The 11,707-nt window shown below is 40.5% G+C and overlaps 1 pseudogene across 1 annotated transcript in view; it reads right to left on the bottom strand.

The window, feature by feature from the left end:
* Positions 1-2,854: 2,854 nt before the first annotated feature.
* LOC111345872 (uncharacterized) overlaps positions 2,855-11,707 on the bottom strand; it is a 9,256-nt pseudogene continuing 403 nt past the window's right edge. The window contains exons 2-7 of the transcript XR_015992800.1: positions 11,219-11,705; positions 10,586-10,738; positions 8,964-10,202; positions 7,951-8,782; positions 3,805-3,853; positions 2,855-3,390 (exon numbers count right to left, since the gene is read on the bottom strand). The product of XR_015992800.1 is annotated as an uncharacterized LOC111345872 (transcript). The remainder of the gene's footprint in view (positions 3,391-3,804; positions 3,854-7,950; positions 8,783-8,963; positions 10,203-10,585; positions 10,739-11,218; positions 11,706-11,707) is intronic.

Raw genomic sequence — 11,707 nt, 5'->3', positions numbered from 1 at the left:
TTGAAGGAATTTCGTACGGTAATTTCTATTGCCCCTTAGCATGTTTTAAAACACATTGGATTGACTTTAACAAAGGTCAATTCGATCAAAACTGCAGTATTTTTTGCCTTGAGCTTAAGCCATTCTAATTTGCCCAATGATGTCGGCTTTGTTTCAGCTAATTAAGGTAATCTGGGTTTTATCAACTGAGTTGATATGGTAATTTGACCACCATAAATAGTATGAAAGCTGACGTTTCGAGCATTAGCCCTTCATCAGAGCGAAAAGAGGAATGAATTATGGATTGTATACGTGTTTATATAAAGAAATTGGAGCTACACTATTGGTGGGAACATAGTGACCAGAAAAACAAGAATAAATTATAGAATGAAAACCGCTCGTTGATACCATATGATGCTTGCAATGATTAGTGTTTAGCGACTGGTTTGGATGCGTCCTTGTCATTCCTTTCTAAGTCGCGAAAGTTTTCTCGATAGCGGTCACATGGCCGTCTTCCTGTTTCACCAATGTTTATCTTTTTAGCAGTAAGTGCAAGTTACGCAATAGATGACGTTAGCGAAGGTGCACGGGAAATATTCAGCAATCTTAACTGATCGTTTAGGTCTGGATATTTTCTCAACGTTGTGAGTGCGCGAACCAACTTTCAAATGCGCTTGCCTGTGGTTTGGCCTTGACTCAGAATACCCTTCAAGGTATTCTGCCATTCTGCTACTACTAGAACTATTACTGCCCCTGCCACTGCTACTCTGTTACTGCTACTGCTACTGCTACTGATACTGCCACTGCTACTGCCACTGCTACTGATACTGTTACTGCTACTGCCACTGCTACTGATACTGTTACTGCTACTGCCACTGCTACTGATACTGCCACTGCTACTGCCACTGCTACTGATACTGTTACTGCTACTGCCACTGCTACTGATACTGCCACTGCTACTGCCACTGCTACTGATACTGTTACTGCTACTGCCACTGCTACTGATACTGTTACTGCTACTGCCACTGCTACTGATACTGCCACTGCTACTGCCACTGCTACTGATACTGTTACTGCTACTGCCACTGCTACTGATACTGCCACTGCTACTGCCACTGCTACTGATACTGTTACTGCTACTGCCACTGCTACTGATACTGCCACTGCTACTGCCACTGCTACTGATACTGTTACTGCTACTGCCACTGCTACTCTGCTGCTGCTACTGCTTACCATACAAAGTGGATTGCCAAAAAGTAGAGGGAGTATCATCACTGCGTAAGATATTTTATGCATTCAGAACATGATCCATTTAAAAAGACACCGTATCCATAACAAAAACTTAACTCCATTTGATTTACAACAGAATGCTAAGTACACGAAGTACATTTTTAATAAAAAATAAAAAGAAACGTTAAACGTAAAGACATATTTGAACACGAATGGTAATTGTTGAGAAAGTACTTGAGTCTTTTAATTATAATTTACCGTTACCTTTTGTTGTTTCCATTTTGTAATTAACCTATTTCAATTTAATTTTTTTTGGGTTGGGTAATAAATTTTTCCCTGGGCCGGGTTGTTCAAAGCTTGGTTAACATAACACAGGGTTAGTGTGAAATCTGATTTCAGATCTAAAAGCTTTGAAAGAAAATTCAGTATAATTATTTTTGCCTACGATTTGGTAATTGAATGCTCTAAATGGAATGGAATAGAAAAATGTATCCGAAGAAGGGTTTTGAACAAGGGAACAAAGAAACCCGGATTAAAATTCAACCTTGGGTTAGCGCTAACCAGCCTTCGAACAACTAAGCCCTGGAGATTCGGTAGAGTAAAAATAGCGTATGGCATGCCTAACTCAAAGCATGACACTAAAATTTTTTTTCGCGCCTTTTCTTTTTTTTTTTTTTAAAGTCTAGTACTAGACAAGTGAAAATTCCGGAAAAACTCAGAGCTCACCTCAAAGAATTAGACAACAGGAAGGCTTTTAATGGAATCCAAAAGGCATAAAATATAACTTTCCATAGATCAGAAATGAAATGCTTTTTTTCAATTTTTACTCTTGCTTATTACCAGTTTCGCACGACAGACATCCAGCGAGATTTATCTCGAGAATTTCCAGTTAATTTTTGTTTCAGTCAAGTCGTTTTCTAACAACGACCCTTTTAAAAGTCTAACGAATTATGTTTCTGTTCTTTTTCAGTACTTGTAACGAATACAATAGTTTTCACTCGTTTTCCGCCATATTCCGATCTACTTCATTGAGAAGGCTGTCGAAATATCAGTGAGTAATTATATCGGTATGCGCTGTGGACCTCAGTTGATCTTTCAATCCCCAAGGAGATGAATAGAGAATAAGACATCAACGCGGGTTTTAGATTAACATGATACAGTTGATGATTGGGTGTAGGTTGCTCCCACTGAATATGAATGGCTTCTTTGATTTTGAGTTGGAGTGTTGTGGGAGCGTGATCTAGGATATTAAAACACTCATCAGGTCATAGATTGCGATATTGCTGGGAATTTTGTCGATATCTATAACTGTGGGAGGACCTATCACTGACCAAGTGATCCGTCACTGACCTATCACTGACCTATCACTGACCAAGTGCTCACGAACACGCGGGGATAAATGCCGAGAGATTTCTCCGATATAGCAAGCATTGAAGCAGGTACATTTACCAACTGTTAGGAATGTGTACTGCAGTCGATCGTGTAGTTTCCTTGTCCTGCTGAGGGTAGTCCCGTAAAAACTGGACTGAGGTTTCGACTTCCCAATCGGACAGACAAGTAGGCTGACAGGTAGATAGAAAGACAGATAGATAAAGAGACAGAAGAACAGACAGGCACACAGGAAGACAAAAAGACAGACAGATAGAAATTGGCATACTGGCAGGCAGGTAGGTAGAAAGAGCACGTTCTAATCTAAACTAATAATTTTCTTATAACAAATTTTGGCTAAGGGTTGACTTCTTTTACTTATTCATGCGTAGGGTTCATCAAATTTCAAGGTGCGTGGCAGCAAAAAAAGGTTAGAAGACCGTGACTGATCATTCTTATAGATGCTTTCTAATTTAAAAGTCTCTAAAAATATGTGAAGGGGAACGGCCTTTCAAAAGAAACCGGGTTTGGCCGCATTAACGTGACGTTCACCAAGGTGTCGATCAAATGCCTCCAAAGGTGGAATGTCACCAACTTCTTGAATTGCTTTCATCAATTCATGGACAGTAGCTTAGCGACCCACGTCTCTACTCCAATTGATAAGGGCTTGATAAGACCTTTCGTCCTCTGATTTATTTTCGACCTCTATAAATTCAATGGTTATCTCTGCTACAAGGAGGGCCCTTCCAAGCCACTTCCATTTGTTGGCCAGTTCTTTAGCGACAAGGGAAAGGCAGCAACTCTGAACTTGTTCTTATGAGGCAAAAACAGGGTACACACGTTTAAAAACGTGACAAACTTTGATCAAAATCCCCTTCAATATAAACAGCTGATCAAACAAAATGAGATCAGCCATATATAGTTAAAATGGGCTTGGCTGATCTCTTTCTAACTTTGAACTTTATAAGCAGTAGTTTAAGGTTTCTCATACACCATGTTAAAAACTGCTGATGGAAAGTGAGGTCTCTGTCATGGGAAGCTGCTATAGTTAAAGAATAGTGGCTATTTGGCTCTTTTCCTAGTATCTACGTAACATACAAAAAGTATTCGCACAGTAAAGGCCCAATCACCCTTGTGTGACGTTTTGTATCTACGTTTTTTTGTACTCTGCATCATAGGCTGTGTATAAATAGGAACTACTTGCTTGCAGTTTGTAAATTGACTTACCTGAAAAACAAGGAGAATCTTCTGGGACTTTGGCACAGGCATCTTGCGGCTGCGGTAAAAGAAATCAAGAGAGAGAAAAAGGGAGGTAAATTTCAAATATTTAATGAAAAATGATCGCAGTTTGATTTGAAGATCCTTAATGTTTCTCCAGAATGAGAATGATTATAGTCCTTTTCACCTCGAGCTTCCCTTGCTTAGGACTTAAGCCAAAGAAATGTTCTAAAGAAAGGAAATTGGGAAGAATTTCTGTCTAACTGCCAAGGACGACTGATTTTTTTATTTTAGGCGAAACAATTCTAACACAATTTTCAACACGGCGAAACGACACGACACGGTTAAAAATATAAATAAAACGGCGAAAGAAAACCTATTACAATAGAAACTAAGCTAAGTACACTAGGAAAGCTAAAACGAAAACAACGATGAAAACTACATAACACAAAACTTACATTTTTTGCGATATTTTTTAACCTTGCCTAGCGGCGAAATAGCTGCACGAAGCGAATGACAAAATAGACAAAACTGCACTGGGAAAAACTGCACTGGACAAAACTGAAAAAAACAGCACAAACTACGAAGCCGCCCTTGAATAGAAGCCGCAATAGAAAGTAGATAAAAAAACGAACAATTGTTTCATTACAACATGATGATTTCTATTTCATCTTCTTCAACGAGTTTATTTGTTAAGTCCTCTACATTTTCCACATTATACATCTCACTTTCGTGTTGAATGTAGTCATCTAACGTAGGCATGCACTGGTACATGCTCGATGCTTGCATGTGACTCTCCCAACAGCACTCTAGCTTCCTCAGTTGGTTGGCCCTCTCCAAGACAATGAATTTTGTAAAGGATCACTCGTAGTTATCCCACATGTATCGAAAGATTTCCTGACAATTTCCTTATCAGTTTTCTTCCAAGCCTCAACAACCCACTGAACTTGCAAAACATGGTTTAATGGCTTTTGCATTCCTCCTTTGGTGTATTCGAACTCTCCTTTTCGAAACTTTTCGTCGTACAACTCTCGAAAAGCTGCTTTAAAAGGCTTGTTAATAGAAACATCCAATGGTTGAAGATATTTTGTGCAACCTCCAGGAATCACACCCATCACTGTCTTCTTTTGACGAACAGCTTCTTTGATTTCATCAGATATGTGACACTTGAAAGAGTCCCACAACAGAAGCCTTTTCTCAAAGGATAAACTTCCTAAGGCTGTGGTCTAGCAGCGCCCGGTGACCCCTGGCGCCTTACTTTTACTCTTGGGCGACTCAGGAATTTAGTTTTTTCATACAAAGCATATGCTGGGCACCCTGGATTTCACGGTTTCAAAGTACTGGGCTCCATTCAATTTTCCTTAGAGCACAACCTTACTTCCCCGTACTTCATCGACCCATATTTTCGTCCAGTCATCATTCATCCAGCCATTTGGAGAGCATTTTACAATGGCTCCTGTGACTGCAGCAGCATCGCTTTTAACTTTCTTTCCCGGGATGAAAAAAAAATGGCTTCAGTTTGGATCCATCTACTTTCACAGCTAAGCACACTGTTATGCGTTGCTTTTCATGTCCGGTAGACTTTATGGGAATGGTCTTTGATCCACGTTGTTCCACTGTTGTCTCACTCAGTATATCGACCCAAATTGGTGTCTCGTCCATGTTGGCAATGCTTCGGAGGGAGAAATTGAATTCACTTCTCTGCTTTTCACAAAACTTTACAAAGTTTGCGCTCTTCTGTAGAGCACCTTTGAGCATAGTTTGTCCAGTAGTAGTCCGTCGTCTAACTGACAGGTTGCTTCGCCGCATAAAGTTGAACAGCCATCCACGACTCGCCCGAAACCCTTCTAAATTATGCGCTGTTGCAAGCTCTTGTACCCAGACGTTTACCAACTTACAAGGAACGTGGTGATGTTTCTCGCGTTCGTCGATGATTTTTTCCAGCAGCTCTTCTTCGAGATCTCCAAGAACTGGTTTCCTTCCTGTGCCAGACAATCGTTTCTTCTTACTTTGAACCATCGACGAAGATTCACTACTAATTTTAGATGAATTCTTTCTCCATCTTCGGATCATGCTTTCATCGACAGAAAACTTTCTGCCAGCTTCTCTGTTGCTAGTTACTTCCGCGCATCTAATAGCGCTCAACTTAAATTTTAAGTCGTAGTTCTTCCTTTTCTCTGCCATGACTTTCAAAATCATGATTTGTGCGTGATATTTCTGGTTTACTAGGGCTTGATTTTTCATATTTATACAGGAATATGAATCAAAAAGGTGTTTTTTATTCTGATTGTTGCATTCCGATAGCTATTTCCGATAGACGTGACGTCTATCGGAAATAGCTATCGGAATGCAACAATTAGAATAAAAAACACCTTTTTGATATCATATTCCTGTATAAATAGGAAAAATCATGTGTGAAGTGGTCAATTAGTTTATTTATTTAGCTTCACCAACCGGCAAGGACACCGCAACAGCTTGCGCCAATTACTCCGGGCCCAGTAAACCCACCCATCCCACCCCAAGGGAGGACATCCATCACACAGCAATCTCGGGCGTGGGAAATTAACGTCTCCTACCCCCAACCCTGCAGGAGACGGGACCTCCAATTATTCCTATCCAGCACCAGACATACAAGTATTTAGATTGTGGTGACTGTAGCGCAGTGCGAATTTTTACCATGGACTTCAGTAAGGCTTTCGATTTTGTGAACCATGCTATTTTGTCTGCCAAACTGAAACAGCTACCTCTAAATCCGAACATTATCAATTGGTATCATAGTTTCCTCTATGCAAGACAACAACGTGTTGTTAGTTATAATTTTTTAGGACAGTGGAAATCTGTCAGTAGAGGAACCACACAAGGTAGTGTAAGCGGACCGTGTCTTTTTAATATATTTTTGAACGATTTGGAGATTTTTTTTAATGGTTGCCCTGTGCTTTTTAAATATGCCGATGATTCCACTATTCTTTCGCCTATCACCAGGAATAGTGACCCGTCTGCCGACTTAGTAGGACAGTTCTTAACATGGTGTAAAGACAATAGAATGGTCTGCAACCCTTGCAAATGTAAAGAGCTGGTTGTTAGAAAGAAAAATCATAATGTACTCTACTCTCCAATTAATAATATTCCCCAACGTAATAGCTTCGTTTTACTAGGAGTAACTTTACATAGTGCGGAAAATTTGATGAGCATGTAAGAACTAAGCTTGTCAAAGCAAACAAGTGTTTACACGTCCTACGAACATTGAGAAAGGAACATTACTCTCAGGCAGAGATTGATTATCTTTTTATATCCATTGTTTTGGCTAATTTTAGCTATGCACTTTCAGTCTATGAGTCCGATCTTACGGTTGTACAAAATTTTTTAGACCGATGTCATAAACGCGGTTTTATCTCATTTCCAGTTTTTAGCAAGAACCTTTTAAACAAACAAGACCGAAACATTTTGAAGAAACTAAAATCAACGGATTGCCACCCCCTGAAAGACATCATTCCTGTCCAAAAGACATATGTACACAATCTTAGGAAAAAAGGCTGCGCGCGCCCGAAAATTAATACACAGCGCTTTATGAACACCTTTGTAAATAGGTTGATATTGAAGCTCCATTTATGGTAATGACATACTTTTTAATTCATAATATGTATGTAGATTTCTGTAGTTTTTCTAAATTCATTGTAACATAAGATATGTAGTTTTATCTTATGATGGAATAAAGACTTTATTATTATTCCTACCTATCCGAGAAGACTAGAATATCTAACCATTTCTTGATGTCAGTAGAAAGGTAGCAAATTCTTCTCAATTATTTTAAGACCTTGAGTGTTGATCCGGCTGGGGCTCGAACCCTCGACCTCCCACAAAACGGTCCAGCGCACTATCCATTGGGCTAACTGGGCTAATTGTGTCTATCGTGACGATGGATACAATTAACCACTTCACACATGAAAACTATGGCTTTCAAAATATAGAAGCCGCCCTTGCATAGAAGCCGCCCTTGAATAGAAGCCGCATACGGTACATGCTACGTTACGCAACGTTACGTAAGGACACAGAAAGCGCACACAAAATTTTACAACAATTAGCACTATTTGTGCAAGAACAATAAACAAAAACTAAGGCGTTTACGATCTACACTCTGTTTAGATAGTTCCTTACCATGACAAACCACTGTTTAATCTCTTCAAACTCATGGACTGGCGTAGAATTACACCACAAGGGCCTTGATGCTACAGCGGGGTCCATACAGATTACGTGGCGACGAAAGCCTTCGGCTGGAGATTCGACGGAGGACACGAGCTCACCACACTCGGACTCATCATCATTGCCATCATCATTTTCATCAGAGGAAGTGTCCACTCTACGAACTGTACCGTCACTGGATGTACCAGGGCAAAGTGGGTTGGGACAGACAGGTCCGAAATTGTACTTAAGGAACTTAAACTGGCGCTGACTAATGTCTGTCATTATTATCTTGCGCTGGTGCGAACAATGAAGTAGTTGAAGAGAGCAGGAGGCAGGAAACTACGGAAATCAAACATGAGGAGTTTGTCTGAGGCACAAATTCCAGGCCAGCGTTTCCGTCAAAGCTTTTCCCACTTTTTTTTCAAGCTTTTCTTTTTGAGCTGAAACGGGACAACGTATTTGCTGGTTTCCGCACCATTTTCGTCACCTTCACCAGCAACGGTACCATCGTCGTGCTCTTTTTCCTCAGCTGAGGCAGAAATCGGGCACAGCATACCTGAAGCCTCCAAGATACCAACAAGCTGAGAAACAGGGCTTTCGTAATCTTCCCATATAAACTTTAGAAGCTCCACATCTGCTACTCTATCCTCTTGTAAGGTCTTCCACTGACCGCGGTGTACACGATCAACATCCAGGTGGTCGGTAACATCGTGAAGACAGGTCATAACATCAACCAGATATTGTGGATTGATGACCACCAAGTCGTTTATCTCGGAGGGAGACGTCGTCGGTCCGATCAGCTCCTCTGAAAAAGATATATTTTGCATCCATTTCAATTAAATATAGGTTTCGGGATGGTAATTTAATGTCGCATGAAGAATTTAATGTATTTTCTCAGACTCCTCAATAAAATTTCAAATTAACTTGTTTGCTTGAGTTTTATGAGGTATGTTACAGTAAGGAAATATTTTAGATCATTTACAGACCTGGCAGAATTATCACACCACTGTCATGGTAGAACTGCAGCATGCTCTCAACCTCTCTTTCTTCGACTACACGGGACGTATTCCGCTCCATCATATGTTTCAGGAAGATCTTGCGCATACAAAGTGGGCACTCTGGATTATCTCTGCATTTCAGAATTTCCTCTTCAAAATGAAGCCACAATACAGGGAGTTCCTTGTCCATCTTCCCTGAGCGAGCAGCTTCATTTTCTATGGCTTTTCTTAAGGCTATGGCACCAGAATCTTCACCACCCAGGGCATTTTCTACAGGAAACAAAAAAATTTTTCTTTGCTATTAACCAGTTGCTGTCCAAGCTCTCTATCAATTCATCATAAAGCTTAGTCTCTGCATTAGCCAAATCTTCGTTGGTTACTTCATCACGGCGCGTTCCCACGAGGAACACAGGTGTCGTGTGTGGAGTATACACGCGCACGGAATTGAGCCAAAAATGTACCTCCTCTAAAGCTTGGCTTGCACTCTCAGGATTGCACAGCCGAACCAAATTCAATACCACAAGATAAAAGGAACGCCGATTTAGGAAAACATTGTGCATTGCTTGATACAAAGGGTGGCCTGCAAAGTCCCAATTGCTGATTTTAGTGTACTTTTTCTCGTTATTATTCGTTGACGTTCCCGTAGGGAGACTCAGCTTTCGCTTGATTTGATCGAATGGCATGGTACGTGAAGGGGCCTCTCAAAAAATATAGGACTGAGACTTATGGCTGGCGACACTGTTACAATACTTGTCTTATCAATATTTCTTCTATTACCCGCACCTTCAGAAGTTGATGGACCTTCTATGCTAGCAAGTCGTCTCAAAGAGGCAGGGTGGAAAGATGGTCTTGACTGAGAAAGATCAGGCAGATTTCTTGGAGAATCTTTTGACTGGCTAATTGCTGGGGTACATTTAATTCCCTGACACACTTTGTCGGCTAAAATGTCATCCACAATTGACTTGTTCAGGTCAACTGTATGCCACAACTCGTCTAACGCTGTCATCTCAACCGTGGATGTGATGATTCCATGAGTCTCTTCTCGTTCTTCTACAAAATCCTCTCCATTTGGAGAATGTACTAGGCTAGTCTTGCCCACGCCTACATCTCCAATCACGGTGAGCTGCATACGAGATACACAAGCTTTCCCCTCGAGTGGTGCATTGTTGAGTATTTTGACTGCCAATTCGCCCCTTGCAAGAACTTCATAAGGCTCACTAAATTTTTCTGTATGGAATTGGGATGCATTAAATGAGAATTATTTTTGGCAAATCATTACATTTTACGAATTTCTTTACAACTTTATCCTTGAGTTTTGCAAAGATGCCATCTTGTTTATTTCAAGAAATTCTCCCATTAGTTCACTTTCAGGTCTAACCATGTGAATTTGGTGGCGCGTTCTACTGATTGCATCGATAAGGTCTCGTGTTAGGTGATAATTTGTCAGTTTTAGAATCTCTTTCTGCCAATGGTGGCTATGAAATATACCGTTCTATCAAACGACGCCACCTTACAGAGTAAGGGAGGGAAAAGGAGAGAATCAGCATTACTCCCAGGATGGTAAAATTAATTAATGCAAACATTTCTCATTGATTTTGAAATAGCCTCACCTTTAATATTTGGTGGACTGATTTCTTCAGCCAGCCTTGGTTCTTTAAGACTTTCGACTTGCGTGGGTACCACTTCACTATTGGGCACCACTGCACTATTTCCATGGCGTAGACTGTCCCATATCGGTTCCATTAACAGCTTGAATTACCTTGCTGTTGAAAGCAGTAGCTTTTAGTTAAAAAAAGTAATAATCCATTCAACGCCAAATTACAATCAAAGTTGCAATATATTTTAGAAGAAAAGAGAAAAATAACTGTATAGTATGCCACCAAAGTTATCAGTGTACTCTCAACCAACTGGTAAATCAATGAAGACTATGTTTACATGCAATCATTTTAGTTCAGCAAAAAACTGAACAAAAAATAATAGCTTTCAGGGTTACAAGCGCAAACTCAAAATTAGATAGAATAACAAGCTGCTGTACGTTTTGCTTCTTCCCAAAGCTCACAAATAGCTGAAAAACTTGCAGAGGGCGACTGTGCCACTATGCGTAAGAGATGACGTATTAAGCAAGCTCTCAAAACCGCCATGATTTTTCTCTACGAAGGGAGTATTTCTTTTCACTCTTCAGACAAAGCAAATTAATGAAACTCATTCATTAACCAAAAGAGTTGTAATACTGCAATACTCACCCACCAAATAATGCGAAACTAGATAGATACAATATCTATCTCGCGCTAAGGACATAGGAGTGTTTCCATTGCGATCAGGTCTACTTAGATCGCCACCTTTCTTGAGCAGTCATCTGAGACAGTTTCCATGGTACCTCCATGCGGCCAGATGAAAAGGAGTTCGGCCATCTTTCGGATCAACAACATTTGGATCTCCATCGGCCCAACTAAGCATGATCGTCAAACACTCCTCGTGACCGCTGAAGGCAGCACAATGCATCGGCGTATATCCCATCTGAGGTTTCGAAGGAAGATGAGAATCTCCTGGCGAATCTGCCACTTCAAATCTCATTAATTTATCCACGAGTTGAAACTTCCCCATACAGGCGGCATGGTGCAGATCTTTCAAATGATGGCGACTGTTTTTCAAGTGTTGAATTAAAGCTCTCGTGCTTGAAAAGGATCGACCGTATTGACCACAGCTTTCAGGTAAACTAGTCTTAGAGATCT

The sequence above is a fragment of the Stylophora pistillata genome, chromosome 10 (assembly GCF_964205215.1).
Source record: "Stylophora pistillata chromosome 10, jaStyPist1.2, whole genome shotgun sequence".
NCBI lineage: Eukaryota > Metazoa > Cnidaria > Anthozoa > Scleractinia > Pocilloporidae > Stylophora > Stylophora pistillata.
This window is presented reverse-complemented; position numbering and strand designations above follow the sequence as displayed.